Consider the following 13,877-nt stretch of genomic DNA (forward strand, 5'->3'; position numbering starts at 1 on the left):
TTCAATCCAATCACAAAGTTGACCCTGACAGTCCGTACGCCCGTATTTCTTCATTAGACGGCAGTGCGAAACTCTATCGAATGCCTTCCGGAAGTCAAGAGACGTGGCACGTATTTCGTTTTGGGTCTCTTGCACGAACAGAGCAAGATGGATTTTCACACGATAGTTTTTTTCGTGACGAATGTTGATTCCTACAGAGGAGGCTTTCGGTCTCCAGAAATGTAATGCACGAGCATAAAACATGTTCCAAACTTCTATAACTGACCGATCTAATAGATATAGGCCTACAGTTTTGTGTGTCTCTTCGCCAACCCTTCTTGAAAACGGTGATGACCTGTACTTTTTCCCAATCGTCAGGAAAACTTCACTCCTGCAAAGATCTACGGCGTACAGCTGCTCGAAAAGGAGCAAGTTGTTTCGCGTACTCTGTGTACAATCGTATTGGTAATACCGTCAGGTGCACTGGCCTTCCATCTGTCGAGCTGTTTCAATTGTTTTCCTATTCCATCGCCACTTATTTCGGTATCAGCCATTTTGCTGCTCGTGTAACGATTTGAAGGAGGTTCAACAGTGCGATCTACTTCTGTGAAACAGTTTTGGACAAAGAAGTTTAGTATTTCGGCCCTTCCTGTGTCGTCCTCCATTTCGATGCTACTGTCGTCATAAGGTGTCTGCACAGATGGCTTCCATCCGTTTGTTGAGTTAACTTGAGACCAAAACTTCTTATCATTTTCTCTCAATTTTCCAGAATTTTACCTACGAATTCGTAGAACTCTTCACATTGTCTCTCCTTACGATAATTATGGTTTCGTTTACTGTTTGTTTGTATGTAGCCTTTGGATAAGTTTAAATTTGCAGTGAAGCTGTCTCTGCTCTCGTAGCAGCCTTTTGACACGGCTGTCGAACCACACCGGGTCTTTTCCGTGCCTCACAGCTTTGCTCTGCACATACCTATCTAACATACATGTCTGAAGCGTATCAGCGTATTCTACACTGCTTTTGAACTTTTTCGACTGATGCGAGAAATGAAATTTTCGCATCGTTCAGGTAGTCTGAAATCTGCTTCTTGTCGCTCTTGCTAGGCAGAAAGATCTTCCTGTTCTGATCGTCACCATCCTCTTGTTGAGCAGAGTCGATTCATTAATTTGGGCGGCTGGTCACATTTTCACGGCACTTGCACGCTGAGACAGTGACACATTGTAGCGAGAGATAGTGACTGTCCCATTTAAATAACCAGTTTTATTAACAATACTCATCTTTCTTGTTGCTCTTCTTTGTTGTGAGTTGATGGCCCGATACCCATTTCTTTTCTTTGCTTTAACTTTTCATGTTCGTCTAGAGCATGAGTGGGTTGCTTCAACGAAATCAAGTAAACACTAGTCGACTTTCTGGTGAATAAGACGTATATTTTTAGTCATTTCACTTCACAATACAAATCAGTATAACACACATAACTTGTTCTCCACCCTCGCACTACAAACTCGTACAACCAACCAAATATAAAAAGCAAAGCTTTACCTCTAACAATATATAGCAAAGAAATTACTACCACATAAATATCTATTTATACAAAATCATCTTTGAAACATACGTTTCATAAATAAAGTATAAATAATCGTTTATTGTTTTCGAGAAGTCCATAATCATCGTTCTAATTTCATTAAGTGTTTATAAAAGTTGTCATTTAAACATTTTCTCGTATCTATGTATACTGAATATTTGGTTTTTATGTTTTCAATATTGTATCGGTTGTTTCGTATGATCCAAGATAGATTAGAACATTTGTCTCACCATAACCAGTTTTATTACGATGTCTTTCTTTTTATGTAGAGTCGTATTCCGTGGCACTTTAATCGCCTTATGAGCACTGCTTTCCTGTTCTACACTGAGTCGAAAGGTTCAGATCTGTTTCTTACCATTAGTTCTAAGACGTTATATTCACCAGTCGTTACCCTAATTGCTCAAGGCAGTTTTCAGATTAAGCTCTTAGAACAATTTCATAAAACTGTCTGTCCCTACTACTCGTCCCAATAGTTTGAATCTCCCAGTCTGTAGCAAGTACGTTAAAATCTCCACCTCAGACCGTAACTTGACTAGAAAATATTCACTATTCTCCAAGTCTCCCTTCAATTGTTCCGCCACTACTGCTGCTGAGGCACGGGGTCTAAAATGCGTCCGATGACCATCTTTGATCCAGATTTAACACTTGTCTTCATCCATACTATTTCGCATTCGGGATTTGTGCTGATCTCACCTGATATTATCGCACTTCTTACGTCCTTAAACAGCGTTCGAGCTATCATCGTGATACACAGTCCACCCGAATTTAGAGTTTCATTGCTGTTGACATTTAGTTTTAACCAGCAGGGGCACTATTACCGTTAATAAGCGAGATTAGTTCTGGCATCTTTTCGTAGATGCTCCTGCAGTTAACTAACATAACACCATTAACATTTTCTTTCTCAGATCTGCTTTGACGAATGTAGTCTATCTGGACTCAGAACGCATCCAACCGGATCTGAGGAGGGACTTGTTTATCCTAAAAAACCCACACGTGCGAGCCACATGTTCTCCGCTATCCTAATGGCCGCTTCCTGTGTGTCGTGCACGCCTACACCTCCAACTCTACACTAAATAGCACAGGTCAAGAAATATGCATCCGATATCGTCGCAGGATCGTCAGAGCCTCTGGTTTAGACCTTCCATTCTACTCCAAACCAGGGAACAACGATCGGATCTGGGAGCGATGCTGCAAAACGAGAGCTCTGCTTCCACCCTGCGACAGAGGCCAGCTGTCTTCACCAAATCAGCCAGCCGCCTGTAGGAACCGAGGATGGCCCCTGGGCCCAAACACCAGGTGTCATTTGGGCCTACATGGGCCACGATGTGCATCCGGACGCGCCCAGTGTACTTACTCGCTGTAAGCCAAGCCTCCTCCACGTCTTGGAAGTGACACCCGTGGCAGACAAACAGAGTGCACAATGTCCTCAGTTCCCGACAACCTGCTGTTTCCCTGAGGGGTATCCGTCTTCTTTGTACTGAGATGTAGTCCGAATTTTGCGAGGCAGACCTTCCTAGCCTGCACTTGTAGCTAAGGACTGGTCTTGTCCTCACCAGCTAGAAGAACACCGTAAGCATGCAGCAGCGTCCAGGGAGCCAATTTCTCAAGATCTCCGCTGATGGTATCCTTTAGTGTGATGAAGAGAATGGGAGGAACAGCAGATTCCTAATGGTCACCCTCATAAACAGGAAACTGGCTTGATATCCCACCATTAAAATCTAGGCTTACTCGACTTTTTGGATTGTAGTATTTCAGATGGACCCATTCACTTGGTTCTTCAGTTATTTCCCGATGTCGGAGGACAAATGATATGGGATCCGGTGGCACTCGGTAAAAAGCCTTTTCCAGGTCCAGGAAAGCAAAGTGGAGATGTTAAAATTCCTCACAATGTTTCCTGATAAATAAGGGCGCATGGACAGCGTCGGTTGTCCCATAGTCTTTCAAGAAAGGCCGTTAGTTGATGGTAATATTCACAGCCTTGCGTATGCTGCTCTCTGTTATGTACTCTAAGATCTTCACTGTTTGTGATAGGAGGCGTACAGTATGATATTTGGAACATTCAGCCAGGCTCCCCTTCCGTTTCCAAATTGGGACTGTGCTGCTCAATGTCGACCTGGTTGGTACATTCTTGCTTCCAGCGATTTTTATTTATTTTGTTTACACGTCAAGTTCCGTAGGACCAGATTGAGGAGCAAATCTCCAAGGTCATGGAATGTGTCAGTACATGAAATTACAACATAAAAGTAATAACAGATAAAAATAAAATGTTTATGAACAAAAAAATAGTCAATCCATAAGTTTAAGTAAATGCAATCAACAATTCAACAAGAATCACCAAAATTTTTCAAGAAACTCCTCGACAGAATAGAAGGAGTGACCCATGAAGAAACTCTTCAGTTTCGATTTGAAAGCGTGTGGATTACTGGTAAGATTTTTGAATTCGAGTGGCAGCTTATTGAAAATGGATGCAGCAGTATACTGCACACCTTTTTGCCCAAGAGTTAAGGAAGTCCGATCCAAATGCACGTTTGATTTCTCCCGAGTATTAACTGAGTGAAAGTTGCTTGTTCTTGGGAATAAGCTAATATTGTTAACAAGAAATGACAGTAAGGAATATGTATACTGAGAGGCCAATGTGAAAAAACCCAGACTCGTGGACAGAGGTGAACTTACATCACTTATTGCCTGAACCGCCCGTTTCTGAGCCAAAAATATCCTTTTAGAATGGGAAGAGTTACCCCAAAATATAATACCACACGACATAAGATAGTGAAAATAAGCAAAGTAGACTAATTTTCGTGTCGAACAATTATTCACTTCAGATACTGTTCGAACAGTAAAAAAGGCAGCATTAAGTCTTTGAACAAGATACTGAACGTGGGCTTTCCACAACAGTTTACTATCCGTTTTAACACCTAGAAATTTGAACTGTTCAGTTTCACTAATCATATGCTCATTCTGTGAAATTAAAACGGCAGGTTTTGTTGAATTGTTAGAAACTGTAAAAGCTGAGACTTACAGTGATTTGGCGTTAGTTTATTGTCTACTAGCGATTAACTTAGGACATGAACTGCACTATTTGAAACCGAGCCAATGTCGCACACGACGTCCTATACTACCAAGCTAGCGTCAACAATAAACAGAAATATTTTAGCATTACCGTAATAGAGGGCATATCATTTATATAAATAAGGAACAGGAGTGGCCCCAACAATGATTCCTGGGGAACCACCCTCTTGACCGTACCCCACTTAGACTCCACATCGCCGTGCGGGATTAGCCGAGCGGTCTTAGGCGCTGCAGTCACAGACTGTGCGGCTGGTGCCGGCGGAGGTAAGAGTCCTCCCTCGGGCATGGGTGTGTGTGTTCGTCCGTAGGATAATTTAGGTTAAGTAGTGTGTAAGCTTAGGGACTGATGACCTTAGCAGTTAAGTCCCAAACGATTTCACACACATTTGAACATTTTTTGACTCCACATCACAACCATTCTCAACATTGTGAATAATGACCTTTTGCTGTCTGTTGCTAAAGTAAGAGGTGAACCAATTGTGAGTTACTCTCCGTATTCCATAATGGTCCAACTTCTGGAACAATATTTTGTGATCAACACAACCAAACGCCTTAGTCAAATCAAAAAACATGCCTAACTTTCGAAACCTTTTGTTTAACCCATTCAGTACCTCACCGCAAAAAGAGAATATAGCATTTTCAATTGATAAACGACTTGTAAAGCCAAACTGTACATTTGATAAATGATCAATTATCCTTACATGCACAGCCTTTTCAACAACTTTAGCAAACACTGATGGCATAGAAACAGGTCTAAAATTGTCTACATTATCACTTTCTCCCTTTTTATAAAGCCGCTTTACTACTGAGTACTTTAATCGTTCTGGAAACTGACCATTACTAAAGCAAAAATTACAAATATGGCTTAATACAGGGCTAAGATGCGCAGCACAGTTAAAGAAACCTGTCAGCCATTCTGCTGCCCGCCAGTGTCTTCATCTCCACAGTTCCGCTGGTAGCTGATCGGGCATAGTGCCTCCTCCTATTCCCTAGGGCTTGTAGGACTTCACGCTTGGTGATCGACGTGATGGGTACTTGAAGAGATGCCAACTGTTCAGACAGAAAGAGGAAGTATAGTTGGATAGTTGGTTTTAAAATGTGGAGAAAAATGCTAAAAATTAAAGAATGCCAGAATTACAAATAAAGAAGTATTTCTAAGAAAAAGAAAAATAGTGAAAAATTACGAGGATAAGGAAAACTTCTTCGCTGCAACACACACACACACACACACACACACGCACACACACACACACACACACACACACACACACAGACACACAGACATACACTGAGCAGCCATAACATGACAACTGTCCAGCTCAAGACTGAATACCACTTGGCGGCGTTGCGTGACGCGGTAAGGAGAATATACACTCTAAGTAAAGAAAAAAAAAAAGACGCACGACGAAAGATGTATCTGAATTATGGGGCGTAAAAATGTGGTATATGTGATGTACATGTGCAGATAAACAAATGATTAATATTTCACGAAAAATGGATGACTTCATATTCAGAAGAAAAAGCTTCACAAATTTAGCAAATCAGCAACGCGTTGGTCTGCCTCTGGCCTTTATGCGAACTGTTTTCGGCTTGGCATTGATTGCTAGAGTTGCTGGATGTCCTTCCGAGGAATATCGTACCACATTCTGTCCAGTTGGTGCGTTAGATCTTCAAAATCCCGAATTGCTCCTAACCTCACTTGGGAGAGACCTGTCGACCTAGCTGACCAAGTGAGAGTTTGGCAAGCACAAAGACAAACAGCAGACACTTTCATCGCGTGTGGGTGGACGTTATCTTGCTGAAATGTTGAAATGTCAGCACAGGATGGCTTCCCACGACGGGCTGCCATGTGGTGAAAAGCAGGAATGTTGGTACTCAACCAATGTCCAAAGTATCTCCAGGGCCAATTCGCGGCTGGACTCATCACTGAAGACAATTTTAGTCCAGTCGGTGAGACGTGTCTGAAGACGTTCCTGTCAGCGGTGGGAGAGCAGCGTGACTGTTGCTCATCGCGTGGATCATAGTCTGGGACGCTATTTATTTGCATAGTAGGACCCCTTTGGTTGTCATCCGCGCCACCCTTACAACCCAGCGGTATGTCGCCGATATTTTACGCCCCATTTTGTTGCCCTTCACGGAAAGCCAATCTGGCCTTACATTTCAGCAAAATAATGGCCGCCCGAACACAGCGAAAATTCCTACTGCTTGTTTTCGTGCTTTTCAAACCCTACCATTGCCAGAAATGTGGATGGATCTCTCCGCAGTTTGGAGCATTATGTGTCAGGTCCGCAAGCAGCTCGGGATTTTGACTGTCGACCGCACCAGCTGGACAGAATATGGCGCTCACGAGTAGGTGACAACAAGCTGGACGTCCTGTCCTCAGCACCCAGAGTGGACGTTGGAGACTTGCCGGCTCTATAAACCGGCACAGTTATTCTGTAGCAGATGTGACGACAGAGTATAATGTTGATGCAGGCACGGTTGTTTCAGAACTTAATCAGGGAGCACCACAGCAGACGATCCCAACGTTTCTCCATCTTGGCATCTTCAGCTATGATGACAGGTAGCATAAGATCATTGGCTTGGTACTGTCTATCAATGGAAAAGAGTCGAATGGTCCTGTGAATCACGTTTCTTGCTACCCCAGGTCGAGGGTCATGTCCAGATACGCAGTCATCCAGGCGAACGCTTGCTTGAAACATGCACCACATCAAAGTCGCAGACAGATGAGAAGAATATTATCACGCTACTGGGAATATTCACCCGGGGTTTCCACGGGGCCTGCGGTAGCAATCGAAGGAACCCTGACAGCTCACAGTTATGTCAACATTGTTGAAGACCACCGGCATCCCTTTAAGATGGATATTTTCCCTGAAGTCGGTGGACTCCTACAGCAGGGCAGCTGCCCGTATCTCGAGGCCAGCGGTACGAGGAATGGTAGTCGTAGGGAAGCAGCCTACTCACGCCATATAGAATTCATGTGCTTTCCATTGTGTGACAGCCGAGTCTGCTCTAACTAGCTATGACGTCACGAATGTTGCGCAATACCTTAAAAGTAAAGTAAATGATCTGAAAAATTAATAGAATGTCAGGAGTGATGCTAAAATAACAATGTGTTAAGTTTCAGTTTAGTAACTTTAACAGTTGTCGAAATTGGGACGTTTTACATAAAAATCATCGGCGCCAGAAGAAGGAGCTAGAAACTTCAAAATTTATATTCGGATTCCTTTATCATTGTAATTTAATGGAAACAGTATGCTGGATCTCACAAAGTAATATTTTGGTTGAAATTCATGATTTTCTGTTTTTGTGTCCTAAAAGTAGGGAAGCAAAATATATTAACTAAGTGATTAGATAAAGCTAGAATGTTTAGATTTAGGTAGAATGGAGATACGCCATAATAACAAAGATGTGAGAAGTTTCCAAAAGGTGGCTATAAAACTATAGCTATAGGGTCTCGCCAAAGGGCAAGTTCAGAGCTCATTTATTGTGTACAGTGCAACTAAAATAATTCTCTCTCCAAAAGTATTTAACCTAGCCACATCAGAATTTGATTACAGACAGTTACCTGTGTGCTGACTGTACAATTAAATTGAGAACTTCATTGGCCTTCAGCGAATGAAGCAATTAATTATGTAGTAACTTGAAGTGGTGTTCTGCTAGCCGCAGCAGCTGGTCAGTAAGGCAAATGTTGTCGGCTGCGCCTTCAGCGGTCCGCACCGCGGCTGTATAAATAAGAGGGCTGTGAGCTAGAGTAAGGCCCCAGTTCTCTTCTAGATTCGTATCAGCGCGCACTCCCATGTCGGAAGCCGCGTCGCGTCTGTGCAGTTGCAAGGAACAGCCTTGGACGCCGTATTATGTACCTCGGTATGTACATAACAATGAGTTTGCATTGTGGTAAAGTGTTAATTGTGCAACGACCCCAGTGGTTTATTCTCAGTTTGCGTATGTCGTATTTCCACGTGTCGCCGTGGGACAGACCTTCTACCATTACTAGCGTGGCGTTTGATGAATATTAACATCAAATTTTGGCGAGCTTTCACTTTGAACATTTACATCGATAACGATTATTGAACAGTTTCGTTATCTAGGGATAATAGGATCCACACAATAGACTCTAAACAGCTCTGATAATACAATAGCTGATAGTAGCATTGTTTGATTGAACATTTGTATGGAACTTTACACTTTATCGTTTTCAGAATATAATGAACATTGTTGTAGTAAACTGCATTTTCTATAAATCCCAGACATCATCCTAAATTCTCAGCGTAATGAACTTCAGTGATCAATAACTTTATGTCTCCATCAGAGTGGGCACAGTCAACTTTAATTACAGGCATCACGTTTTTGCTAATCACTTTCTGGTTGCCAACATTGTAGTTAGAGATCGTGTGCTGAGAACGGCAACAACAATAGAAAAATTCTCCAAGCGCCACCCCACATAGTGGATTCTCGTTCATGTCTTGTCCACCAAATTCACCTGATCTAAACCTGGCACGGCACATTTGGGACGCTATCAGATGCAAGAACCGCGTCCAGGAAACACGATTCCGTAATTTATGGAAATTGCTTGACCTATGCGCAGACATCCACTACCAGATACCTCTAGACACCTACTGAGGACTTGTTAAATCCGTGCCACTCAGAATCGATGCTTTATTGAGTTCCTAAGGTGGACCAACACTCTATGAAGCATGTGGTCACAACGTGTTGACTCATCAGTATTTACTGTGAGGAAACTGACTGCAACGAAAAGTCATTAAAGGAAATATGAGTAAAACAGGAAAAACAAGAAGATTCCAAATGATGGGTGTCTTCAAAAAACGAGAATGTCGCCAGCCTGTAGGTTAAGGGAGAGGCGCACGCGAGAGGAAACTGCAGAGCAGGCGGTTTGTGCCTGTCGTTCACGCCGTCTGTTTCCGTGTCAGCGTCGTCCTGTGATAACGGTATGACCATGTCCGAAGCACATCCATGTTGCAGTATTTGAGAGTAATGTAATTTCGTTTGCGAGTTTCTCGATCCAATGAGTAAGAGTCGTCTGCTAGCTAAGTGCACAAGGTTATTAGCGGCGAGAAAGTTGTCGACGCTGTCCGAGACCACTCGACTTCATCAGGGACAACAACTCTGCTGGTCCGCCGTGCCTCGAGTTTTCTTAAAGCGAACGGTTAATAGAAGGACCTCGATTCTCCCCACAGAGACTAACGCCTGTTCTGTTTTAAGGCCAACGACAGATACGTGTTGTTACCAGCAACGCATGAAGCATTCTGAAGCTACTGGTTGTGCACTAATGACACCTATAATGCAGAGTGGCACCAGAGTTTCTCGACAATTTTTTGTGCCGAGTAATTGATATATTTATTTGCAGTGTAAATGGGTCAAATGTTGTGTTACCTAATTAAGAATTACTAACGTCAAACATTGTAATGCTACTAATAATTGCCCACGATAAAAGAATAGCAACTAGGTAGAGAGCATAGTCTCCGGTCAGTGTCACCTGACGCAGAGAACGAGCGAGGTAGGAGGAATACACTGAGATCTGAGCGATGAAAGTGGCTGGACGAGCAAGAAGCGTGCGCTGTGTGGCAGCGGTTATGTAAAGCCACTTAATATATATTTTGGGAGGCACAGTTGCAAGGCAAGCTTGGGCGGCTGAAGGAAACACCTGTAACATCGAGAATCTGCCCCTGAATCGGCTGTGGTCGCAGCGCTCGGCGAAGTTGGAGTTGTAGTAGCATTGTCACCTACGCCGATTATGGCATCTCGATGACTTCAAAAAACTGCAAGATCGTATACAATGATTCACGATGTGTAGAAGCTGTGAGGGAATACGCAGTGACTCGATTTTGATCATTTTTCGAATAATAAGCGAGACAATGGCAGTCATTATGACATGGAGGCGGTCCATACCTTTCGTGTGTGTGTTAATCTCAGTGTCATGTGCGAAAGAAAGGAACCGAATAAGTAAATTAAAAGTCTTCCAGTTTGCTTTTCTATTTGAAAATTGATTAACTATAACTATTAGAAACGCCTCATATAGTTAGCCGTTTGACTTACATAACAATAAGAGGTATTGTTCAGTTTCAGTTTGAAAATAAAAGTAAATGTAAATTATTGGAAAATATATATAAATAGTAGTTATACATAAAATTTCTGAGTATAATTATTCTTGAGTGTATTGTCTTCGTTCAAAGTTTATTATCAGTAATGTGCTGCAGTTCTCATAATTGAACACATGATTAGTTTCCATTCAAGTAACTTTCAGAATTGATGAAGAACCATATTACAAACTATTTCATTAAGCTTAGATTAATTCGTGTTTTCTGAAAGCTGCAAGTACCGAGTAATTAGTAAAGTGAGGTTACATAAGTTTTGCCGTAACATTAGTGAGCTTCACTTCCACTATACTCAGTACCAAGCATTTCAAAGCATATTCCAAACTATTTCACTTAACTGCATAATATTATCTAAAATTATTTATTTCCATATTCATTTATTCTTATATTTTGCTTGTAATTCTGACTGCTTGTGTATACGCCTTCTGCTGCCGAGCGATTACTTCAGTATAATTTCAGACAACTACTGCTCAGGTCATTACCAACTTATCGAACAGCAGTTGTCGTACTAGGCTGGAGGCGGTAATTATTAATCGTCTTAAATCATTTCACTGGACTTCTTGTGACCTAGTCGATTCTTGTGGTATACCTTTTCTTTTAATACCTTCCGTGAGCGATTGCAGTAATTATCTACTAAGACACTATAAAGTATAATAGCAGCAGATTAGTAGGGAGGAATAAGTTATTTTTTGGAATAACTTGGTGCACACATCTTTCCTTTAATCGGTATTACATTTCTTCAGAAACGGTAGACGGTAACCGATTAATGAGGGGGGCGGGAGGAATGATACAGTATACGTCATATGTCCAGAGCCTTAAAGAAAGCAGTGAATACGTGAGGATATGACTAATCAGCTGTCGATAGATAAGACATTTCCTTCAGTATCTGCAGTGAATATAGTCGATCAGTCGAAAAGCTTGATCCAACAACCTGACTTTCAATTTTAGCACATTTTGCGATAAGTTTCAGCTTCAACATGGACAAGCTGTATATCACTTCACTCTTCTTTTCAAGAAATTGGGTCAAATGGCTCTGAGCACTATGGGACTTAAGGTCTGAGGTCACCAGTCCCCTAGAACTTAGAACTAATTAAACCTAACTAACCTAAGGACATCACACACATCCATGCCCGAGGCAGGATTCGAACCTGCGACCGTAGCGTCGCTCGGTTCCAGACTGTAGCAAATAGAACCGCATGGCCACTCCGGCAGGCCATTCTTTTCAAGAGTCCAGGTTCTTACTACTACTTCACTTCGCTCTCTAAGAATAGTTGAGGAATCCTTGTACAACCTTCCAGCGCTCCAGATACGCTCATAAAGAGGATGGACAAAAAATGGGAACACAAAACACAACACACTACCTTGCCCAGTATGATGCAGGAAAGCAGCTGGCATTCAAAAAAGCTTCTAGTCCTCTTGGGAAGCGTAAATACAGGTCCCACATCATTCTTAAAGGAATCTTATATTATTCTTCCTGCAAAATAGTGGCAGGCTGAGTTAACGATTATGGAGGTGCTCAGTAATATTGGCATCTGGTGGCTGTGCTGTCCAGAGGAGGTGCGAGAACTCATCCTCCTTCCCACAAAACCAGTGCTCGAGGATGCGATCTGTGTGAACAGAGGCGCTATCGTCTTGGAATACAAACGAAATGTCCAGACACTCTGTGACCAAAATGGTACTGAAACAGAGGATGACAGACTAACGGCCGAAATACTAAATGTCTTTTTCCAAAGCTGTTTCACAGAGGAAGACTGCACTGTAGTTCCTTCTCTAGATTGTCGCACAGATGACAAGATGGTAGATATCGAAATAGATGACATAGGGACAGAAAAAGAATTGAAATCACTCAAAAGAGGAAAGGCCGCTCGACCTGATGGGATACCAGTTTGATTTGACACAGAGTACGCGAAGGAACTTGCCCCCTTCTTGCAGCGGTGTACCGTAGGTCTCTAGAAGAGGGTAGCGTTCGAAAGGATTGGAAAAGGACACAGGTCATCCCCGGTTTCAAGAAGGGACGTCGAACAGATGTGCAGAACTGTAGACCTATATCTCTCCTGCGATCTGTTGTAGAATTTTGGAACACGTATTATGTTCGAGAATAATGACTTTTCTGGAGATTAGAAATCTACTCTGTAGGAATCAGCATGGGTTTCGAAAAGGCAATCGTGTGAAACCCAGCTCGCACTATTCGTCCACGAGACTCAGAGGGCCATAGACACGTGTTCCCAGGTAGATGCGGTGTTTCTTGACTTCCTCAAGGCGTTCGATAGAGTTCCCCACATTCGTTTAATGAACAAAGTAAGAGCATATGGACTATCAGACCAATTGTGTGATTGGGTTGAAAAGTTCCTGGGTAACAGAACGCAGCATGTCATTCTCAATGAAGAGAAGTCTTCCGAAGTAAGAGTGATTTCAGGTGTGCCGCATGGGAGTGTCGTAGGTCCGTTGCTATTCACAATATAGATAAATGACCTTGTGGATAACATCGGAAGTTCACTGAGGCTTTTTGCGGATGATTCTGTAGTATATCGAGAGGTTGTAACAATGCAAAATTGTACTAAAATGCAGCGCGGGATTAGCCGAGCGGTCTGGGGCGCTACAGTCATGGACTGTGCGGCTGGTCCAGGCGGAGGTTCGAGTCCTCCCTCGGGCATGGGTATGTGTGTTTGTCCTTAGGATAGTTTAGGTTAAGTAGTGTGTAAGCTTAGGGACTGATGAACTTAGCAGTTAAGTCCCATAAGATTTCACGCACATTTTTTTTGTACTCAAATGCAGGAGGATCTGCAACGACCTGACGCATGGTTCAGGGAATGGCAATTGAATCTCAATGTAGACACGTGTAATGTGCTGCGAATACATAGAAAGAAAGATCCCTTATCATTTACCTACGATATAGTAGGTCAGCAACTGGAGGCAGTTAATTCCACAAATTATCTGGGAGTAGGCATTAGGAGTGATTTAAAATGGAATGATCACATAAAGTTGATCGTCGGTAAAGCAGATGCCAGACTGAGATTCATTGGAAGAATCCTAAGGAGATGCAATCCGAAAACAGAGGAAGTAGGTTACAGTACACTTGTTCGCCCACTGCTTGAATATTGCTCACCTGTGTGGGATTCGTACCAGATAGG

The sequence above is a fragment of the Schistocerca nitens genome, chromosome 5 (genome assembly GCF_023898315.1).
Source record: "Schistocerca nitens isolate TAMUIC-IGC-003100 chromosome 5, iqSchNite1.1, whole genome shotgun sequence".
Taxonomy (NCBI): domain Eukaryota; kingdom Metazoa; phylum Arthropoda; class Insecta; order Orthoptera; family Acrididae; genus Schistocerca; species Schistocerca nitens.